Below are 24,308 nucleotides of genomic sequence, written 5' to 3'. Positions count from 1 at the left end.
ATTTGATACATTTTTAATAAGAAAAAGAAAAATAAATATATAAAAAAATATAAAAATGAAGAGTTTAAAATAAAATAAAATACATAATAAGATGACAGAGGTAGTTTTGGAGGAAGTGAAGGAAATGAAGAAATTAATAAAAACTGACAACGTTGGAAATTATTGCAATTATTTCAAAAATTCAAATTAAAAAAAAATATTTTAATCTTTTTCCCTCTATTTATATTTTTCTATAAGTTAAGTCATTAGTTTAATTTCTTTAATAAAATTAAAAATTACCATGATGGTGATTATTGATGATTTTAATTTTTTCACTGTATTTTATATTTAATATGGGTGGAGGATGTATATAGAATATTATATTGATTGATATTTTATGTATTTGTATATTTTTTATAGCCCTGAAGAAGTCCGTTTGGACGAAACGCATTGGCTATGATGGATTAGATATTGTCATTGTGGATAAATAAAGAACAACAAGTTTTCATAAGAACCCTATTGAATTATGTGATTTTTGAAGAAATGTGATAATTTTGTGGATATCAATGGACACTTCGATGTGCTGGGTCTCCTTTTCAATACAAATAAAGTTCCCTAATACTTTGCTAGTTTTGATTGCCACGCCCCTGCTGATCTAGTGCAGCATATGTTTAATAACTAACTTCCCAGTATGGAGGCTATCACAGCCATGGGTGTATGCTAAGATCAAAAGACCAGAATTCCTGTGACTGCTGCTATTCCGAAGGTACATACAAATTGAAACCTACATCATCATGATTGACATAGTGGTACATCTGCTAAACCATGTATTAATAATATGACAGTGTCAGTGTGCTGTATAGCCACTGATAAACCAACATGGAAAATGTAAGATGATGAATGTGTCTCACTGTGATTTCCAAAACCCATAATGGGTACACAGGGCAATGAGTGACACATTTCAGGTGCAATGACTACACCTGTGCCCATGCAGTCTGTCATGGATGACTACAATATACACTGTCAAACATATATCTCCTTGTGGTATCCAAATATTAAAACTGGTCAATCCATGGCTAGCCTCAAACTGTCACCAATTAATGCACAGGATCCCTGCCATTATGGTGTCATAGGGGGCATATGTAGCTCAGGGTACACTGTTCATGTAGCATTTGTAACTTAGACACAACAACGGCCCTACATGTGACGGAAGGTAGAAAGCATTATAAATCATGACCTTAAATCAACCCACAGGTGCGTCACACAGTAAATGTTTGTCCCTTGATGCACAAGCCACAATACCTGAGTGACTGGTATTGTAGTGCTCCAGGAAAGTGGCTTTGCATGTCTCTCATTACTACAAATGATGAGAGGAGTACACTCCATAAATGAGTCTGCAAACAATTGATGGAGCATGTTTGTCACCACATGATAGTTAGGGCCACTGCATGTGTGCAGATATGTGTGCATCACTCACTGGAGTGACCGGGTCTGTACATGTTTGCAGTGGTATGTCTGTTGCAGTATCATCATGCCTGAGAGGCTGGACTTTCATATTTAATGTTACACACAGTAATTTTATTTGGAAGTGTTGTACAGTGCACAGACATTGAGCACATTTCTCCCTTCCGTGCCTTACAGGTGGACATGCCCCCTACACAATCGGAGAAGTGGCTCGAATTGCGGACCCAGACATATCCAGTAAGTGTTGATATTTCAGTTCTGTGTTGTGTTTGCCGCTGTTGTGTGATTGACTCCTGTTTGTTGGACACATAGCAAGGTATGATGTGTTGGTAAATGATCGGATATGTTACTTGAGTGGAGTATCACTTTTTTTCGATCTTTGATTTGGACAATCAGTAGTGTAGAGTCATATTTTGGGATTGTAGTGCAGCCCTGTAGGCATGGCTATGTGAGGAAGGTGACATTTGTATTTGAAATTGTTATAAAGAAAAATTTGCAGCCGCCCATATTCATGATTTAGTCGGCAAGTCAGACCATGAATCTCACAGAATAGGGATGCCAAAGTCTTACCCACAGACTTGAGCCTCCCTGTTCACTAATGAATATGTTCAACTGTATGTTTGACTTCCTAGAAGCATCTAGCGCCACATGTTGTGCTACGTGTATGTGGCACTTGAGTACAATGTCAAGTGCTTGCATTTATCTGCGTGTTGTAAGACAGGTATTAGTGGTATTAAATGATCTTGACAATTGTCTGCATTTACAAACATAAATGTGGATGAGATTGTCCAAGTTTTGGGTGTATCCTAGTTGGACATCCTCCTTACCTGTGGTGGACGGCCCAAACTCCTGTACAGCTGTCCAAAGCTTCCTGGGTGTCCTAGATGTTTGAAAGTATGTGTTGCTTGTTCATCGCCCCCCCCCCCCCACAGGCTTAGGGTTATGAAATGTGTACCTAGGTGTGATGATCCAAGTTTAGTACACAGACATGTAAATCTATAAATCACTTGTACTAAACTAGGGTTCCCACTCATGATTAGCAACTGCATTCCATCCTGGCAATTCCATTAACAAATCACAGATCTTGTGGCCCTTGATTGTCATCCAGAAGATAGTCATTAGTTGGCCTGTCACATATGGAGGACTTGCAGCATTTTTTACGTGACAAATGGCTTAAGAATGATGCATAGGTCATTTAAGTTGTTACACATCTTTTAGAGCATTGCTGTGCTGTTAGATAGGACGTGTGTAGGCTGCGTTGGCATGTACTTCCTCAGGGAGAATCTGTGATCTGTATGGTGATATGGCGTGTTTCAGCTACATTAGATGTATTGTCTGATTCTCATCAGTAGCTATATCACACAATGAAGTACCTAATGTTTGGCTTTATCTTTTTTAACAGCAGCCAATATGAATGCCATTCAGATTCGTGAGTTTCAGCGCTGGGCGATGTGTTACCGCCACATTCTGGATGTTGAGTCTGGGTTCTGCCACATGGCACTGTGTTATCACCATGAAAGAGCCTCAGACGTGTAGAGGGCATTTGCCCAAGGGGGCCCTTCAGTGTCCACAACAGCCGCCACCACCACCACTACCACCCAGGTGGCACCAAGGATATCAGGCACCACTGCAGGACCATCGACCTCTACTGCTCCAGGACCACAGACAGCAGCACCTGCACCTCCCCCTACAAGCATGGCACCACCAGCCGGACACACATCTACAACTGGCACCTAGACAAACCCTGCTGCAGTCATTGACCCTGCAGATTTCAGACTGATGCAACGTGACATGCAACAAATGTTGCAGAGACTGAACAGGCTGCAGCAGGAGGTGTCACAAATTAATAAGAGGGTGCGTGCCTACAGGATGACCCTGCAGAGGGCGAACTTGTAACAATTATTCCCTCAGCCATGATTCCCTCCCATCCCTCCTCTTTCTTGGTTCTTTTAATTAGTGGGGTTTAGGGGGCTTAGTGTTAGGGCAGAATAGGCTGTTAGTTTAGTTAGTAGTAGTGGGTTGGGTGGTGGGGGTATGATATTTTGAAATGTTATTTTATTATGTGTGTGGGTGGGTGATGATGTTGGAGTTTTGGGGTTTAAAAAAAATGTATATGTATAAAAAATAAAAATACAAAAAAATATATATTTGTTTAGTATAAGATAGTATGTGTTTAGATTAGTATGGGCCTGATTCTAACTCTGGAGGACGGTGTTAAACCGTCCCAAAAGTGGCGGATATACCACCTACCGTATTACGAGTTCCATAGGATATAATGGACTCGTAATACGGTAGGTGGTATATCCGCCACTTTTGGGACGGTTTAACACCATCCTCCAAAGTTAGAATCAGGCCCTATATGTTGTCCTTCATGTGTCCTGTCTTATTAGGGGTTTGGGGGGCTGATGTTTAGAGTGTTTAGTTAAATGTGATAAGCATGTTTAGCTTAGGTTAGTTAGATCCAGTTGTGGGTAATGTGTAGTTAGGATAGGTTAGGTTAGTTAAGGTGTTTTCCCAGGTTTTATTGTCCTTTTTACTGTTCAATAAATATTTAGGTACTCCTTTACAGTATGTGTCATATGCTTGGGGATCAGGGCCTTGGCATGGGTTAACAGTGTCTCTTTAGTATTTGCATTTGTGTCCCATCCTGCAACCAAATCCCAATTGAGCTGTCACATTGGCAGCTTCTTTGCTAAGAATCTGTCATCCATTGCACCCACCACTCAAGGTTACTATGGATCCCAATGTTTTTGGTGTATGTTTTCAATCACACAATCTTTGGGACCGGATTTGGTATTGAGGACACTGTGTTACGTCAGCCTGCAGCCTGATGTTCAAGTGAAGCCTTATAAGGTGAGTGATGGTATATTCTCAAATAATATAGTATACATGACTCACACCTATCATTTTTTACATTGAACAGCCAGGTCACTTATTTGTATGTACACTCATACACACCCATTTCCTCTGTATGGTGTGTGTTGAGAAAAGTGTGACAAATGTCACATATGTAAAGATTGTCTAGTACAATAATTTTGAGGCAATATTTTTCGGCTTAGACATTCCTTGAAGAAGACTTATTCAGTACAACACAGCATTTTAATGTATAGTTTTGAGTTACCTCACAATTGACCTTCATGAAGGGTAGATGATAGTATAATCAAGACCACAGTGCATAGTTATCAGCCCACATTCTTTCCTAGCAGTTGTATTGACATTCTATAATCATTGACATGAGGCAAACCTCACTGATCTCCCTCACAGTTGATGTGTCACATTAAACAGACAAAGTGGTTGGGTAAGTGCTATTTATTTTAAAGTGCTGTAGTGCTATATTTACATTGTCCATGATTGTGAGTTCATTAGTGTGACACCTTCCATTGTGATCCAACACAAGTGCAAAAGGACATGTCATTGGACATGCTGGGGTGAATTGTCATACAGTGCAGAGGGACATGATTTGCCAATGAGTTGGTGAGAGACAATCACAGAGCAGAGTGACAAGATGAACAGTGGGCTGGAGAACAGTGCTTGAGAGCAGCTGTTGCAAGACTAGCATGTTACAAAGCACGGGAACTTGGTTATAAATGGCCAGGTGGCAGGGACTAGTGCTACCAGATACTCTTACGGGTGAAGGTGATCTGTTCCACGTCTTCATCTTCTGATGTGTGTGTTGTCTCCTCTGCCCTTGGTGGTGGTGGGTGTGAAGGTGCAACAAACACCTCAGTGTTTGAAGGCATGGAGTCAGACATCCAGGTAGCGGCCAACTGTGGGGCTATTAAGGGCAGTACTGCAGCAAGGAGGAGCTGCTGGTTCTTAAGAATAGCAGCCACATCACTGTGGTAGGCAGCCAGGTCGACCCTGAGGGGGTCAATATTCCATTTGTGCACGCAGTGAAAGGTTTGTTGTTGGAGGTGTTGTGTCAACTCTCTTACAGCTGTGCTGATTTCCTTCACACTGTTGAAGTTCTTGCAAGATTGATGTTCACCCTTGCATGGCTGCTGCCTGTTCTGCAGTTTACATCGTACACGAACACACCCCCTCTAGGCTGGCTGCCATATTTTGCATCCCCACCCGCACCTCCTTGGCCAGCTCCCGCTGTACTCCAACTACAGTTCTCTCAAAGCTGGTTCCAGTGTCGTCAGAGTCCTCAGCTGGGTTGGAGCTGGCAGGTCGTACAATTGGGGTGGTGGGTGGGTCCTCTGTGATGGCGGCTGTATCTGTGCTCCTCCTTGTGATAGAAGGTGGGGTCTGGAGGGTTCCAAGGACATCTTGGAGGGTCTGCTGGCTGTTGTTTGTCAGCTCGTCATCCATGTCATCAGGGAAGTCCAGGACAGGCATATCCCTAGGAGAGCCATCGTCCTCTGCAATGAGATATTGTACAATTAGTGTGTCTGTGTTGTGGCATATGTAATGTGACATGCCTGCCTTCCTATTTGTTGCACATTGTGATATAGGTTCCTGTTCATTGTTCTTGTCTATAATATTAGCATTCTCCCAAGCCTATGCCCCACCCGCATGTCACATGTAGTGTGGTCAGTTTGGGGACTTGTCAGCATCACGTCCTCTAGGTGTTGGTTCTGGCCAAATTGTAGATTGCCTCCTTCTTGTCCTACTCAACCCTCTGTCTACTTCCATTCTCATGGTGAGGCCTTGCACTGGCTGTGGGTGTTATGATGCCACTTGCACCACACTTAACAATCTGGAACTGTGCCAGTCTCAGGTATTTCACATCCAGCTATATGCTGCTGAGACCTAGCATAACTATGTATAGCATTGGTATGACACACTACAGATGTCAGCATTGGTAGTGTATAATGTTGATGTTGGGGAATGTTTGCTACATTGGATTGCACTGATGGTCCTAGCAGTGTTCCATTATCTCTTCTGACTGTGAGGGTGTATTTCACTAGCCAGTGACATATGTCCTCCCCCTCAATGTTGTTGCCTGAGCAGTATGACATTTGGGATTTTGCATGGTGTAATTGGAGCTATTGTGACCCAGGCACAGGGTGGACCCTGACATATGCAGCATGGGTATGACATTAGTGCTATGTACCTTATAATGTTTATGACAATGGCTGATGTTTGTAGCAACTATGGACATTCACATTTGACAGGATTAGAACATTTGTATTGTTTTCAGGAGACTGATAACGTTGTCATCCTGAACACTCTAATTTGTGTGTGTTTTATCCATGGGGACGTTACTGCCATTAGCTACTTGACCTGCACACACAGCAGAGGTGGTAGTGGCAACTGTTGTCAATATTACATTCCACTTGCGGATTTGGCCTGAGACTGTTCATTGAGCCCTAGTTCATGCAGGGAGAATACCAGCTGTCGTGTGACAACAGGCCAGTTTTACGTTGTACCCTACCGTTCTGGACTGGCTTTACCTTTCCAACCTCCTTGGCATGACAGCATACCCCCATGCAAAGGTTGTTGGTGTTGTGTATTACTGTGCACCAGATTTCCTCTGAACAGCCCAGGCCCTGTGCCGTGCCCCTGTACCCATGCCACTCCCTGAATATCATGACTTCCATGCATTGTGTAGTAGGTATGTCCCCCCCCCCGGTTGCAGTTAACAACTAGGCATTTTAGTTCTCCATGCGACTTACCCTGCATCTGTGTTGTCTCCTGGTAGTCTGCACTGTCCTGTCCTTGGATCCCTGTGACAATCTCCTCATGTATGACGGCTGCCACCATCTCCTCCATGTGGTGCAGGGCCTCCTACGGTGCTGGACTCCCACCTCCAGTCTGCAGTGCTGCCTTCCTGTTACTGGCCATTTTTTCCTTGGTTCTGAGCTTGCAGTCATGCCAGCTTTTCTTGCACTCGATGACTGTTCTCCGTACGTCTGCCACACTGTTTATCTTGTCAACAATGTGTTGCCAAATTGCCTCTCTCCTACTAATTGGCAATTTAGAGGTGACAAACAGTTGGTGCTTGTGAGAAGGTAGCCTCTTTCTAGCCTTGTTACCCCCACTTTTGGCCTGTTTGTGAGTGTATGCCAGGGTGTTTGTCACTGTTTTCACTGTCTCACTGGGATCCTGATAGCCAGGCCTCAGTGCTCATAGTGAAAACACTATGTTTTCAGTATGGTTGTTATGTGTCACTGGGGTCCTGCTGGTCAGGACCCCAGTGCTCATAGGTTTGTGGCCTATATGTATGTGTCACTGGGACCCTGTCACACAGGGCCCCAGTGCTCATAGGTGTGCATGTATATGTTCCCTGTGTGGTGCCTAACTGTCTCACTGAGGCTCTGCTAACCAGAACCTCAGTGGTTATGCTCTCTCATTACTTTCAAATTGTCACTAACAGGCTAGTGACCAATTTTACCAATTTACATTGGCTTACTGGAACACCCTTATAATTCCCTAGTATATGGTACTGAGGTACCCAGGGTATTGGGGTTCCAGGAGATCCCTATGGGCTGCAGCATTTCTTTTGCCACCCATAGGGAGCTCTGACAATTCTTACACAGGCCTGCCACTGCAGCCTGAGTGAAATAACGTCCACGTTATTTCACAGCCATTTTACACTGCACTTAAGTAACTTATAAGTCACCTATATGTCTAACCTTTACCTGGTAAAGGTTAGGTGCAAAGTTACTTAGTGTGAGGGCACCCTGGCACTAGCCAAGGTGCCCCCACATTGTTCAGAGCCAATTCCCTGAACTTTGTGAGTGCGGGGACACCATTACACGCGTGCACTACATATAGGTCACTACCTATATGTAGCTTCACCATGGTAACTCCGAATATGGCCATGTAACATGTCTATGATCATGGAATTGCCCCCTCTATGCCATCCTGGCATAGTTGGTACAATTCCATGATCCCAGTGGTCTGTAGCACAGACCCTGGTACTGCCAAACTGCCCTTCCTGGGGTTTCACTGCAGCTGCTGCTGCTGCCAACCCCTCAGACAGGCAGCTGCCCTCCTGGGGTCCAGCCAGGCCTGGCCCAGGATGGCAGAACAAAGAACTTCCTCTGAGAGAGGGTGTGACACCCTCTCCCTTTGGAAAATGGTGTGAAGGCAGGGGAGGAGTAGCCTCCCCCAGCCTCTGGAAATGCTTTGTTGGGCACAGAGGTGCCCAATTCTGCATAAGCCAGTCTACACCGGTTCAGGGACCCCTTAGCCCCTGCTCTGGCGCAAAACTGGACAAAGGAAAGGGGAGTGACCACTCCCCTGACCTGCACCTCCCCTGGGAGGTGTCCAGAGCTCCTCCAGTGTGCTCCAGACCTCTGCCATCTTGGAAACAGAGGTGCTGCTGGCACACTGGACTGCTCTGAGTGGCCAGTGCCACCAGGTGACGTCAGAGACTCCTGCTGATAGGCTCCTTCAGGTGTTAGTAGCCTATCCTCTCTCCTAGGTAGCCAAACCCTCTTTTCTGGCTATTTAGGGTCTCTGTCTCTGGGGAAACTTTAGATAACGAATGCATGAGCTCAGCCGAGTTCCTCTGCATCTCCCTCTTCACCTTCTGATAAGGAATCGACCGCTGACCGCGCTGGAAGCCTGCAAACCTGCAACATAGTAGCAAAGACGACTACTGCAACTCTGTAACGCTGATCCTGCCGCCTTCTCGACTGTTTTCCTGCTTGTGCATGCTGTGGGGGTAGTCTGCCTCCTCTCTGCACCAGAAGCTCCGAAGAAATCTCCCGTGGGTCGACGGAATCTTCCCCCTGCAACCGCAGGCACCAAAAAGCTGCATTACCGGTCCCTTGGGTCTCCTCTCAGCACGACGAGCGAGGTCCCTCGAATCCAGCGACACCGTCCAAGTGACCCCCACAGTCCAGTGACTCTTCAGCCCAAGTTTGGTGGAGGTAAGTCCTTGCCTCACCTCGCTGGGCTGCATTGCTGGGAACCGCGACTTTGCAAGCTACTCCGGCCCCTGTGCACTTCCGGCAGAAATCCTTCGTGCACAGCCAAGCCTGGGTCCACGGCACTCTAACCTGCATTGCACGACTTTCTAAGTTGGTCTCCGGCGACGTGGGACTCCTTTGTGCAACTTCGGCGAGCACCGTTTCACGCATCCTCGTAGTGCCTGTTTCTGGCACTTCTCCGGGTGCTACCTGCTTCAGTGAGGGCTCTTTGTCTTGCTCGACGTCCCTTCTCTCTGCAGGTCCAATTTGCGACCTCCTGGTCCCTCCTGGGCCCCAGCAGCGTCCAAAAACGCCAAACGCACGATTTGCGTGTAGCAAGGCTTGTTGGCGTCCTTCCGGCGGGAAAACACTTCTGCACGACTCTCCAAGGCGTGGGGGATCCATCCTCCAAAGGGGAAGTCTCTAGCCCTTGTCGTTCCTGCAGTATTCACAGTTCTTCAGCCTAGTAAGAGCTTCTTTGCACCAACCGCTGGCATTTCTTGGGCATCTGCCCATCTCCGAGCTGCTTGTGACTTTTGGACTTGGTCCCCTTGTTCCACAGGTACCCTCAGTCAGGAATCCATCGTTGTTGCATTGCTGATTTGTGTTTTCCTTGCATTCTCCCTCTAACACGACTATTTTGTCCTTAGGGGAACTTTAGTGCACTTTGCACTCACTTTTCAGGGTCTTGGGAAGGGTTATTTTGCTAACTCTCACTATTTTCTAATAGTCCCAGCGACCCTCTACAAGGTCACATAGGTTTGGGGTCCATTCGTGGTTCGCATTCCACTTCTGGAGTATATGGTTTGTGTTGCCCCTATCCCTATGTTTCCCCATTGCATCCTATTGTAACTATACATTGTTTGCACTGTTTTCTAAGACTATACTGCATATTTTTGCTATTGTGTATATATATCTTGTGTATATTTCCTATCCTCTCACTGAGGGTACACTCTAAGATACTTTGGCATATTGTCATAAAAATAAAGTACCTTTATTTTTAGTATAACTGTGTATTGTGTTTTCTTATGATATTGTGCATATGACACTAAGTGGTACTGTAGTAGCTTCACACGTCTCCTAGTTCAGCCTAAGCTGCTCTGCTAAGCTACCATTATCTATCAGCCTAAGCTGCTAGACACCCTATACACTAATAAGGGATAACTGGGCCTGGTGCAAGGTGCAAGTACCCCTTGGTACTCACTACAAGCCAGTCCAGCCTCCTACATTGGTTGTGCAGCGGTGGGATAAGTGCTTGAGACTACTTACCACTCTTGTCATTGTACTTTTCATAAGAGAAAAATATACAAAACAAGGTCAGTGTATATACACATAGCCAAAAAGTTTTGCATTTCCTCTTTTCACTCTTTTCTAAGTGCTGAAAAGTACTTCTAAACTTTCAAAAAGTTCTTAAAAGTTTAAAAGGTTTTTTCTGTCTTTCCAAAAAGTTCTGAAAACTTTTTTCTCTTTGTCTATCACTTTAACTCTCTCTAAAAATGTCTGGCACAGGCCAAAATGTTGAACTGTCCAAACTTGCATATGATCACCTTAGCTGGAAAGGTGGAAGGAGTCTCTGCATAGAGAGAGGTTTGAGTGTAGGGAAGAATCCTTCCTTAGAACTGTTAATTAACATGCTTAGAGTACAGGATAAGGCCATAAGTGCCCAATCTGGTGAAAAAGCAGCTAATGGTTCTCAATCTGATCCAGGGACTCCCCCAGGAAAAGGTTCAGGAAAGAAACTTCTCAGCCTGCCCATTACTAGACAGTCTAGCATAGTTGGTACAGAGGTTGAATCACACCATACTAATGGTGTGCTCTCACATTATACTGGTAGCCAAGCTGTTAGGGTGCCCTCTGTAAGGGACAGGTCTCCTTCTGTTCATTCCCATCATACCTCTGTATCTAGAAATGTCCCTCCCACCCACCCTGATGACAGATTGTTAGAAAGGGAGCTCAATAGATTGAGAGTGGAACAAACCAGACTGAAGCTCAAGAAGCAACAGCTGGATTTGGATAGACAGTCTTTAGAAGTAGAGAGGGAAAGACAGAAGTTGGGTTTAGATACCCATGGTGGCAGCAGCAGTATTCCCCATAGTCATCCTGCAAAAGAGCATGATTCCAGGAATCTGCACAAGATAGTTCCCCCTTATAAGGAGGGGGATGACATTAACAAGTGGTTTGCTGCACTTGAGAGGGCCTGTGTTGTACAGGATGTCCCTCAAAGGCAGTGGGCCGCTATCCTATGGCTATCATTTAGTGGAAAAGGTAGGGATAGGCTCCTTACTGTGAAAGAAAATGATGCTAATAATTTCCAAGTTCTTAAGAATGCACTCCTGGATGGTTATGGCTTAACCACTGAACAGTACAGGATAAAGTTCAGAGAGACCAAAAAGGAGTCTTCACAAGACTGGGTTGATTTTATTGACCATTCAGTGAAGGCCTTGGAGGGGTGGTTACATGGCAGTAAAGTTACTGATTATGAAAGCCTGTATAACACAATCCTGAGAGAGCATATACTTAATAATTGTGTGTCTGATTTGTTGCACCAGTACCTGGTAGACTCTGATCTGACCTCTCCCCAAGAATTGGGAAAGAAGGCAGACAAATGGGTCAGAACAAGGGTGAACAGAAAAGTTCATACAGGGGGTGACAAAGATGGCAATAAGAAGAAAGATGGTGAAAAATCTCAAGATAAGCATGGGGATAAGGGTAAAACCAAAGATCCCACTTCAAATCTTAAACACTCTTCAGAGGGTGGGGATAAAACAAATTCTTCCTCTTCTTCCCAACCTGCACACATTAAAAAGCCTTGGTGCTTTGTGTGTAAAAATAGAGGCCATAGGCCAGGGGATAAGTCCTGTCCAGGTAAACCCCCTGAGCCTACCACCACTAATACATCAAGCTCTAGTGCCCCTAGCAGTAGTGGTACTAGTGGTGGGACTGCTGGCAACAGTCAAGCAAAGGGTGTAGTTGGGTTCACTTATGGGTCCATAGTGGAAACTGATGTAATCAGTCCCAAGACAGTTTCTGTCACACCTAGTGGCATTGGCCTTGCCACACTGGCTGCTTGTCCCCTTACAATGGATAAGTACAGGCAGACAGTTTCAATAAATGGTGTTGAGGCCTTGGCCTACAGGGACACAGGTGCCAGTTTCACTTTGGTGACTGAAAACCTAGTGCACCCTGATCAACACATCATTGGACAACAGTATAAAATTATTGATGTCCATAACTCCACTAAGTTTCTTCCCTTAGCTATAATTCAGTTTAGTTGGGGTGGAGTTACTGGCCCTAAGCAGGTGGTGGTATCACCTAGCTTACCTGTAGACTGTCTCTTAGGTAATGACCTAGAGACCTCAGGTTGGGCTGATGTAGAGTTTTATGCCCATGCAGCCATGCTGGGCATCCCTGAGGAATTGTTCCCTCTCATTTCAAGTGAAATGAAAAAGCAAAGGAGAGAAGGCCTGAAAACTCAGGATCCCTCTCCATCAACAGGTAAAAAGGGTATCACAGTATCCCCTAACCACCCTACCATTCAGGATACTATTCCTGTGGTGGGAGAAACCTCTCCTGGGGTGGCACCTGTTCCAAGGGAATCATCAGCTGGCAAAGCTGGACTCCCTGAGGTGGAAGTACCTCTCTGTGGGGTAACTAACATTGGTGAGAAAAACAGCACCATTTTAGTTAACATGGAGCATCCCTCCAACCCTCCCAGAGAAACTTTAGTGCAGAAACCCTGCACTACCTCACAACACTTAGGACAGCATCCCTGCCCTAGTGTGGAGCTCATAGGACAGCATCCCTGCCCTGCTCCAACTCAAGAGAATCAGCATCCCTGTTCTCTCTTCCAGCCAGATGGACAAAGTTTTTGCCCAGCTATGGCTTTTCTGAGACAGCATCCCTGTCTGGCATTTCCATCACTACAAATAGGTTCAGTGGACAATTCCCACTGCTCTAAACTAAAACTTACTGATAGAAACTCTGAAAATACATCTTCACATTGTTGCTTAGCTAAAAAACTTCAAACAGGGTGGTTTACATCCCCACAGGGAAGTAACCATATAGTGGATGATAAAGGGAGTAACCAGTCTATTGCAGAGCTACTCTCTACTTATCACCACTTAGACAATAAAGTCTCAACTGGCCAAGGTTAGCCTTATTGTCCTTCGTTTGGGGGGGGGGTTGTGTGAGAAGGTAGCCTCTTTCTAGCCTTGTTACCCCCACTTTTGGCCTGTTTGTGAGTGTATGCCAGGGTGTTTGTCACTGTTTTCACTGTCTCACTGGGATCCTGATAGCCAGGCCTCAGTGCTCATAGTGAAAACACTATGTTTTCAGTATGGTTGTTATGTGTCACTGGGGTCCTGCTGGTCAGGACCCCAGTGCTCATAGGTTTGTGGCCTATATGTATGTGTCACTGGGACCCTGTCACACAGGGCCCCAGTGCTCATAGGTGTGCATGTATATGTTCCCTGTGTGGTGCCTAACTGTCTCACTGAGGCTCTGCTAACCAGAACCTCAGTGGTTATGCTCTCTCATTACTTTCAAATTGTCACTAACAGGCTAGTGACCAATTTTACCAATTTACATTGGCTTACTGGAACACCCTTATAATTCCCTAGTATATGGTACTGAGGTACCCAGGGTATTGGGGTTCCAGGAGATCCCTATGGGCTGCAGCATTTCTTTTGCCACCCATAGGGAGCTCTGACAATTCTTACACAGGCCTGCCACTGCAGCCTGAGTGAAATAACGTCCACGTTATTTCACAGCCATTTTACACTGCACTTAAGTAACTTATAAGTCACCTATATGTCTAACCTTTACCTGGTAAAGGTTAGGTGCAAAGTTACTTAGTGTGAGGGCACCCTGGCACTAGCCAAGGTGCCCCCACATTGTTCAGAGCCAATTCCCTGAACTTTGTGAGTGCGGGGACACCATTACACGCGTGCACTACATATAGGTCACTACCTATATGTAGCTTCACCATGGTAACTCCGAATATGGCCATGTAACATGTCTATGATCATGGAATTGCCCCCTCTATGCCATCCTGGCATAGTTGGTACAATTCCATGATCCCAGTGGTCTGTAGCACAGACCCTGGTACTGCCAAACTGCCCTTCCTGGGGTTTCACTGCAGCTGCTGCTGCTGCCAACCCCTCAGACAGGCAGCTGCCCTCCTGGGGTCCAGCCAGGCCTGGCCCAGGATGGCAGAACAAAGAACTTCCTCTGAGAGAGGGTGTGACACCCTCTCCCTTTGGAAAATGGTGTGAAGGCAGGGGAGGAGTAGCCTCCCCCAGCCTCTGGAAATGCTTTGTTGGGCACAGAGGTGCCCAATTCTGCATAAGCCAGTCTACACCGGTTCAGGGACCCCTTAGCCCCTGCTCTGGCGCAAAACTGGACAAAGGAAAGGGGAGTGACCACTCCCCTGACCTGCACCTCCCCTGGGAGGTGTCCAGAGCTCCTCCAGTGTGCTCCAGACCTCTGCCATCTTGGAAACAGAGGTGCTGCTGGCACACTGGACTGCTCTGAGTGGCCAGTGCCACCAGGTGACGTCAGAGACTCCTGCTGATAGGCTCCTTCAGGTGTTAGTAGCCTATCCTCTCTCCTAGGTAGCCAAACCCTCTTTTCTGGCTATTTAGGGTCTCTGTCTCTGGGGAAACTTTAGATAACGAATGCATGAGCTCAGCCGAGTTCCTCTGCATCTCCCTCTTCACCTTCTGATAAGGAATCGACCGCTGACCGCGCTGGAAGCCTGCAAACCTGCAACATAGTAGCAAAGACGACTACTGCAACTCTGTAACGCTGATCCTGCCGCCTTCTCGACTGTTTTCCTGCTTGTGCATGCTGTGGGGGTAGTCTGCCTCCTCTCTGCACCAGAAGCTCCGAAGAAATCTCCCGTGGGTCGACGGAATCTTCCCCCTGCAACCGCAGGCACCAAAAAGCTGCATTACCGGTGCCTTGGGTCTCCTCTCAGCACGACGAGCGAGGTCCCTCGAATCCAGCGACACCGTCCAAGTGACCCCCACAGTCCAGTGATTCTTCAGCCCAAGTTTGGTGGAGGTAAGTCCTTGCCTCACCTCGCTGGGCTGCATTGCTGGGAACCGCGACTTTGCAAGCTACTCCGGCCCCTGTGCACTTCCGGCGGAAATCCTTCGTGCACAGCCAAGCCTGGGTCCACGGCACTCTAACCTGCATTGCACGACTTTCTAAGTTGGTCTCCGGCGACGTGGGACTCCTTTGTGCAACTTCGGCGAGCACCGTTTCACGCATCCTCGTAGTGCCTGTTTCTGGCACTTCTCCGGGTGCTACCTGCTTCAGTGAGGGCTCTTTGTCTTGCTCGACGTCCCCTCTCTCTCCAGGTCCAATTTGCGACCTCCTGGTCCCTCCTGGGCCCCAGCAGCGTCCAAAAACGCCAAACGCACGATTTGCGTGTAGCAAGGCTTGTTGGCGTCCTTCCGGCGGGAAAACACTTCTGCACGACTCTCCAAGGCGTGGGGGATCCATCCTCCAAAGGGGAAGTCTCTAGCCCTTGTCGTTCCTGCAGTATTCACAGTTCTTCAGCCTAGTAAGAGCTTCTTTGCACCAACCGCTGGCATTTCTTGGGCATCTGCCCATCTCCGAGCTGCTTGTGACTTTTGGACTTGGTCCCCTTGTTCCACAGGTACCCTCAGTCAGGAATCCATCGTTGTTGCATTGCTGATTTGTGTTTTCCTTGCATTCTCCCTCTAACACGACTATTTTGTCCTTAGGGGAACTTTAGTGCACTTTGCACTCACTTTTCAGGGTCTTGGGAAGGGTTATTTTGCTAACTCTCACTATTTTCTAATAGTCCCAGCGACCCTCTACAAGGTCACATAGGTTTGGGGTCCATTCGTGGTTCGCATTCCACTTCTGGAGTATATGGTTTGTGTTGCCCCTATCCCTATGTTTCCCCATTGCATCCTATTGTAACTATACATTGTTTGCACTGTTTTCTAAGACTATACTGCATATTTTTGCTATTGTGTATATATATCTTGTGTATATTTCCTATCCTCTCACTGAGGGTACACTCTAAGATACTTTGGCATATTGTCATAAAAATAAAGTACCTTTATTTTTAGTATAACTGTGTATTGTGTTTTCTTATGATATTGTGCATATGACACTAAGTGGTACTGTAGTAGCTTCACACGTCTCCTAGTTCAGCCTAAGCTGCTCTGCTAAGCTACCATTATCTATCAGCCTAAGCTGCTAGACACCCTATACACTAATAAGGGATAACTGGGCCTGGTGCAAGGTGCAAGTACCCCTTGGTACTCACTACAAGCCAGTCCAGCCTCCTACATTGGTTGTGCAGCGGTGGGATAAGTGCTTGAGACTACTTACCACTCTTGTCATTGTACTTTTCATAAGAGAAAAATATACAAAACAAGGTCAGTGTATATACACATAGCCAAAAAGTTTTGCATTTCCTCTTTTCACTCTTTTCTAAGTGCTGAAAAGTACTTCTAAACTTTCAAAAAGTTCTTAAAAGTTTAAAAGGTTTTTTCTGTCTTTCCAAAAAGTTCTGAAAACTTTTTTCTCTTTGTCTATCACTTTAACTCTCTCTAAAAATGTCTGGCACAGGCCAAAATGTTGAACTGTCCAAACTTGCATATGATCACCTTAGCTGGAAAGGTGGAAGGAGTCTCTGCATAGAGAGAGGTTTGAGTGTAGGGAAGAATCCTTCCTTAGAACTGTTAATTAACATGCTTAGAGTACAGGATAAGGCCATAAGTGCCCAATCTGGTGAAAAAGCAGCTAATGGTTCTCAATCTGATCCAGGGACTCCCCCAGGAAAAGGTTCAGGAAAGAAACTTCTCAGCCTGCCCATTACTAGACAGTCTAGCATAGTTGGTACAGAGGTTGAATCACACCATACTAATGGTGTGCTCTCACATTATACTGGTAGCCAAGCTGTTAGGGTGCCCTCTGTAAGGGACAGGTCTCCTTCTGTTCATTCCCATCATACCTCTGTATCTAGAAATGTCCCTCCCACCCACCCTGATGACAGATTGTTAGAAAGGGAGCTCAATAGATTGAGAGTGGAACAAACCAGACTGAAGCTCAAGAAGCAACAGCTGGATTTGGATAGACAGTCTTTAGAAGTAGAGAGGGAAAGACAGAAGTTGGGTTTAGATACCCATGGTGGCAGCAGCAGTATTCCCCATAGTCATCCTGCAAAAGAGCATGATTCCAGGAATCTGCACAAGATAGTTCCCCCTTATAAGGAGGGGGATGACATTAACAAGTGGTTTGCTGCACTTGAGAGGGCCTGTGTTGTACAGGATGTCCCTCAAAGGCAGTGGGCCGCTATCCTATGGCTATCATTTAGTGGAAAAGGTAGGGATAGGCTCCTTACTGTGAAAGAAAATGATGCTAATAATTTCCAAGTTCTTAAGAATGCACTCCTGGATGGTTATGGCTTAACCACTGAACAGTACAGGATAAAGTTCAGAGAGACCAAAAAGGAGTCTTCACAAGACTGGGTTGATTTTATTGACCATTCAGTGAAGGCCTTGGAGGGGTGGTTACATGGCAGTAAAGTTACTGATTATGAAAGCCTGTATAACACAATCCTGAGAGAGCATATACTTAATAATTGTGTGTCTGATTTGTTGCACCAGTACCTGGTAGACTCTGATCTGACCTCTCCCCAAGAATTGGGAAAGAAGGCAGACAAATGGGTCAGAACAAGGGTGAACAGAAAAGTTCATACAGGGGGTGACAAAGATGGCAATAAGAAGAAAGATGGTGAAAAATCTCAAGATAAGCATGGGGATAAGGGTAAAACCAAAGATCCCACTTCAAATCTTAAACACTCTTCAGAGGGTGGGGATAAAACAAATTCTTCCTCTTCTTCCCAACCTGCACACATTAAAAAGCCTTGGTGCTTTGTGTGTAAAAATAGAGGCCATAGGCCAGGGGATAAGTCCTGTCCAGGTAAACCCCCTGAGCCTACCACCACTAATACATCAAGCTCTAGTGCCCCTAGCAGTAGTGGTACTAGTGGTGGGACTGCTGGCAACAGTCAAGCAAAGGGTGTAGTTGGGTTCACTTATGGGTCCATAGTGGAAACTGATGTAATCAGTCCCAAGACAGTTTCTGTCACACCTAGTGGCATTGGCCTTGCCACACTGGCTGCTTGTCCCCTTACAATGGATAAGTACAGGCAGACAGTTTCAATAAATGGTGTTGAGGCCTTGGCCTACAGGGACACAGGTGCCAGTTTCACTTTGGTGACTGAAAACCTAGTGCACCCTGATCAACACATCATTGGACAACAGTATAAAATTATTGATGTCCATAACTCCACTAAGTTTCTTCCCTTAGCTATAATTCAGTTTAGTTGGGGTGGAGTTACTGGCCCTAAGCAGGTGGTGGTATCACCTAGCTTACCTGTAGACTGTCTCTTAGGTAATGACCTAGAGACCTCAGGTTGGGCTGATGTAGAGTTTTATGCCCATGCAGCCATGCTGGGCATCCCTGAGGAATTGTTCCCTCTCATTTCAAGTGAAATGAAAAAGCAAAGGAGAGAAGGCCTGAAAACTCAGGATCCCTCTCCATCAACAGGTAAAAAGGGTATCACAGTATCCCCTAACCACCCTACCATTCAGGATACTATTCCTGTGGTGGGAGAAACCTCTCCTGGGGTGGCACCTGTTCCAAGGGAATCATCAGCTGGCAAAGCTGGACTCCCTGAGGTGGAAGTACCTCTCTGTGGGGTAACTAACATTGGTGAGAAAAACAGCACCATTTTAGTTAACATGGAGCATCCCTCCAACCCTCCCAGAGAAACTTTAGTGCAGAAACCCTGCACTACCTCACAACACTTAGGACAGCATCCCTGCCCTAGTGTGGAGCTCATAGGACAGCATCCCTGCCCTGCTCCAACTCAAGAGAATCAGCATCCCTGTTCTCTCTTCCAGCCAGATGGACAAAGTTTTTGCCCAGCTATGGCTTTTCTGAGACAGCATCCCTGTCTGGCATTTCCATCACTACAAATAGGTTCAGTGGACAATTCCCACTGCTCTAAACTAAAACTTACTGATAGAAACTCTGAAAATACATCTTCACATTGTTGCTTAGCTAAAAAACTTCAAACAGGGTGGTTTACATCCCCACAGGGAAGTAACCATATAGTGGATGATAAAGGGAGTAACCAGTCTATTGCAGAGCTACTCTCTACTTATCACCACTTAGACAATAAAGTCTCAACTGGCCAAGGTTAGCCTTATTGTCCTTCGTTTGGGGGGGGGGTTGTGTGAGAAGGTAGCCTCTTTCTAGCCTTGTTACCCCCACTTTTGGCCTGTTTGTGAGTGTATGCCAGGGTGTTTGTCACTGTTTTCACTGTCTCACTGGGATCCTGATAGCCAGGCCTCAGTGCTCATAGTGAAAACACTATGTTTTCAGTATGGTTGTTATGTGTCACTGGGGTCCTGCTGGTCAGGACCCCAGTGCTCATAGGTTTGTGGCCTATATGTATGTGTCACTGGGACCCTGTCACACAGGGCCCCAGTGCTCATAGGTGTGCATGTATATGTTCCCTGTGTGGTGCCTAACTGTCTCACTGAGGCTCTGCTAACCAGAACCTCAGTGGTTATGCTCTCTCATTACTTTCAAATTGTCACTAACAGGCTAGTGACCAATTTTACCAATTTACATTGGCTTACTGGAACACCCTTATAATTCCCTAGTATATGGTACTGAGGTACCCAGGGTATTGGGGTTCCAGGAGATCCCTATGGGCTGCAGCATTTCTTTTGCCACCCATAGGGAGCTCTGACAATTCTTACACAGGCCTGCCACTGCAGCCTGAGTGAAATAACGTCCACGTTATTTCACAGCCATTTTACACTGCACTTAAGTAACTTATAAGTCACCTATATGTCTAACCTTTACCTGGTAAAGGTTAGGTGCAAAGTTACTTAGTGTGAGGGCACCCTGGCACTAGCCAAGGTGCCCCCACATTGTTCAGAGCCAATTCCCTGAACTTTGTGAGTGCGGGGACACCATTACACGCGTGCACTACATATAGGTCACTACCTATATGTAGCTTCACCATGGTAACTCCGAATATGGCCATGTAACATGTCTATGATCATGGAATTGCCCCCTCTATGCCATCCTGGCATAGTTGGTACAATTCCATGATCCCAGTGGTCTGTAGCACAGACCCTGGTACTGCCAAACTGCCCTTCCTGGGGTTTCACTGCAGCTGCTGCTGCTGCCAACCCCTCAGACAGGCAGCTGCCCTCCTGGGGTCCAGCCAGGCCTGGCCCAGGATGGCAGAACAAAGAACTTCCTCTGAGAGAGGGTGTGACACCCTCTCCCTTTGGAAAATGGTGTGAAGGCAGGGGAGGAGTAGCCTCCCCCAGCCTCTGGAAATGCTTTGTTGGGCACAGAGGTGCCCAATTCTGCATAAGCCAGTCTACACCGGTTCAGGGACCCCTTAGCCCCTGCTCTGGCGCAAAACTGGACAAAGGAAAGGGGAGTGACCACTCCCCTGACCTGCACCTCCCCTGGGAGGTGTCCAGAGCTCCTCCAGTGTGCTCCAGACCTCTGCCATCTTGGAAACAGAGGTGCTGCTGGCACACTGGACTGCTCTGAGTGGCCAGTGCCACCAGGTGACGTCAGAGACTCCTGCTGATAGGCTCCTTCAGGTGTTAGTAGCCTATCCTCTCTCCTAGGTAGCCAAACCCTCTTTTCTGGCTATTTAGGGTCTCTGTCTCTGGGGAAACTTTAGATAACGAATGCATGAGCTCAGCCGAGTTCCTCTGCATCTCCCTCTTCACCTTCTGATAAGGAATCGACCGCTGACCGCGCTGGAAGCCTGCAAACCTGCAACATAGTAGCAAAGACGACTACTGCAACTCTGTAACGCTGATCCTGCCGCCTTCTCGACTGTTTTCCTGCTTGTGCATGCTGTGGGGGTAGTCTGCCTCCTCTCTGCACCAGAAGCTCCGAAGAAATCTCCCGTGGGTCGACGGAATCTTCCCCCTGCAACCGCAGGCACCAAAAAGCTGCATTACCGGTCCCTTGGGTCTCCTCTCAGCACGACGAGCGAGGTCCCTCGAATCCAGCGACACCGTCCAAGTGACCCCCACAGTCCAGTGATTCTTCAGCCCAAGTTTGGTGGAGGTAAGTCCTTGCCTCACCTCGCTGGGCTGCATTGCTGGGAACCGCGACTTTGCAAGCTACTCCGGCCCCTGTGCACTTCCGGCGGAAATCCTTCGTGCACAGCCAAGCCTGGGTCCACGGCACTCTAACCTGCATTGCACGACTTTCTAAGTTGGTCTCCGGCGACGTGGGACTCCTTTGTGCAACTTCGGCGAGCACCGTTTCACGCATCCTCGTAGTGCCTGTTTCTGGCACTTCTCCGGGTGCTACCTGCTTCAGTGAGGGTTCTTTGTCTTGCTCGACGTCCCCTCTCTCTGCAGGTCCAATTTGCGACCTCCTGGTCCCTCCTGGGCCCCAGCAGCGTCCAAAAACGCCAAACGCACGATTTGCGTGTAGCAAGGCTTGTTGGCGTCCTTCCGGCGGGAAAACACTTCTGCACGACTCTCCAAGGCGTGTGGGATCCATCCTCCAAAGGGGAAGTCTCTAGCCCTTGTCGTTCCTGCAGTATTCACAGTTCTTCAGCCTAGTAAGAGCTTCTTTGCACCAACCGCTGGCATTTCTTGGGCATCTGCCCATCTCCGAGCTGCTTGTGACTTTTGGACTTGGTCCCCTTGTTCCACAGGTACCCTCAGTCAGGAATCCATCGTTGTTGCATTGCTGATTTGTGTTTTCCTTGCATTCTCCCTCTAACACGACTATTTTGTCCTTAGGGGAACTTTAGTGCACTTTGCACTCACTTTTCAGGGTCTTGGGAAGGGTTATTTTGCTAACTCTCACTATTTTCTAATAGTCCCAGCGACCCTCTACAAGGTCACATAGGTTTGGGGTCCATTCGTGGTTCGCATTCCACTTCTGGAGTATATGGTTTGTGTTGCCCCTATCCCTATGTTTCCCCATTGCATCCTATTGTAACTATACATTGTTTGCACTGTTTTCTAAGACTATACTGCATATTTTTGCTATTGTGTATATATATCTTGTGTATATTTCCTATCCTCTCACTGAGGGTACACTCTAAGATACTTTGGCATATTGTCATAAAAATAAAGTACCTTTATTTTTAGTATAACTGTGTATTGTGTTTTCTTATGATATTGTGCATATGACACTAAGTGGTACTGTAGTAGCTTCACACGTCTCCTAGTTCAGCCTAAGCTGCTCTGCTAAGCTACCATTATCTATCAGCCTAAGCTGCTAGACACCCTATACACTAATAAGGGATAACTGGGCCTGGTGCAAGGTGCAAGTACCCCTTGGTACTCACTACAAGCCAGTCCAGCCTCCTACAGTGCTGGTGTTCCGTCACCTCTTTCACCAGAATTTCCTGCTCCTCTGCACTGAAGCGACACTTTCTTTTCTTCTTCTCCCTCTCCTGGGTCTTGTGTGGGTCCTCCTGGCTGGTTTCTAGTCTGTTGTCATCTTCCTGGGGTCTGTTCCAGCATCTGGGATCCATTTTGGCTCTCCTTAGCATATTTTGCAGTGTTTGCGCTGATTTTTGACGCAATTGCGTCAAAAAAAGACGCATATCCATGTGCAACGTCGTAAATCGTCTCACAGTCATTTTCGCTGCGTTAACGTCGTTTTTCTTTATGACGTGACGCATTGGTTTGAATAAAAAACAATGACTCACACCTGTGGTGTGCGCCGACGTGCGTCAAAGTATAAAGTTGAAGCCTGAGCAGCGCAAAGAAATGGCGTTAGCCGGCGGTAAATTTTTGGGCGCAAAACTGCGTTGGCGCAGTTTTGCGGCAAAAAGTATAAATAAGGCCCTAACTTCTTGTTGAGATAAGTGTGAACTTTGTTATGACATGCTTCATCAGCAAAGGGTAATGTTTTAAAGAGCGTTAGTTTGTAGATGCGGAGCCAGTGCATGTTTCTCAGGTGATAAATCATGGAAGAGAGACCAGAAAGACTGAGAATGGGGCAGCCTACCGAGTTTTGAATTACTTGAAGATGACAAATCAGATGGGCAGATATACCAAACTGAAAGGTGTCATCACATTCCAAGCACAAAGTGATTATTGCCTGTTTAATGGTTTTTCTAGCAGCCGAGGGGAGTCATGAGAAAAAGTTTTGCATCATTTTTAGGATGTAGGAACATACTGCTAAGACATGTTTACATTGTGTAGTATGTGGAGATTCTGATCTAGGAGGGCTGCTAGGTTTCTGATTGAGTTGGCAGGGTTATGTGTAAGACCTAGGTCCACAGGACACCAAACGGCACACCAGGTGCTGCATAACTTGCTGAGGATGAGCACTTCTGTTTTAACACTGTTAAGGTTTAAGCAGTCAGACTACATCCAGAATGTGGTGGATGCATGCAAGTATGGAATTTAGCCTGTTTATCAGCACAGTTGCTGGAGATGGAGACGATGACCTAGGTACTGTTAGCTTAAGAGACTATTTCAAATACAAGGAATCCAACCATATAGACAAGGCTGAACCATGTAAGCTTAGAGCTCAAGGATGAGCGCTTTGGAACACCACATGCCATTTAAGTTGCAGCAGACTGGTAAGGTAGGAGGGACACCGCTGGTTGACAGTGGCTGGGCGGAATAGCATGAGAAATAATGTTGAGTGCCACTGAGGGGCTGTACAAGCTTATCCAAAGGAAACAACTCTATTGGGTTGTTTACCCTTGTACATCCATGTATGAAATTGGGTTACTGGTTGACGGGGTGAAACTCTACTTAAGTAGCAACATCAATCTCTGTCAGGTTGAAACACAAGCAAACCCTAAATTATCCTGTGTTTAACCATCTGGTAACTTGACACAAAGCAGCAAGCCTTAACTTAGATGCAATGTGTAAAGTATTTATGCAGCACTTCCAACAATAAAAAAGAAAAAAGCACAAC

This window comes from Pleurodeles waltl, chromosome 4_2 (assembly GCF_031143425.1).
Source record: "Pleurodeles waltl isolate 20211129_DDA chromosome 4_2, aPleWal1.hap1.20221129, whole genome shotgun sequence".
Taxonomy (NCBI): Eukaryota; Metazoa; Chordata; class Amphibia; order Caudata; family Salamandridae; genus Pleurodeles; species Pleurodeles waltl.
The sequence above is the reverse complement of the archived record's forward strand: the minus strand, read 5'-3'. Positions refer to the sequence as shown.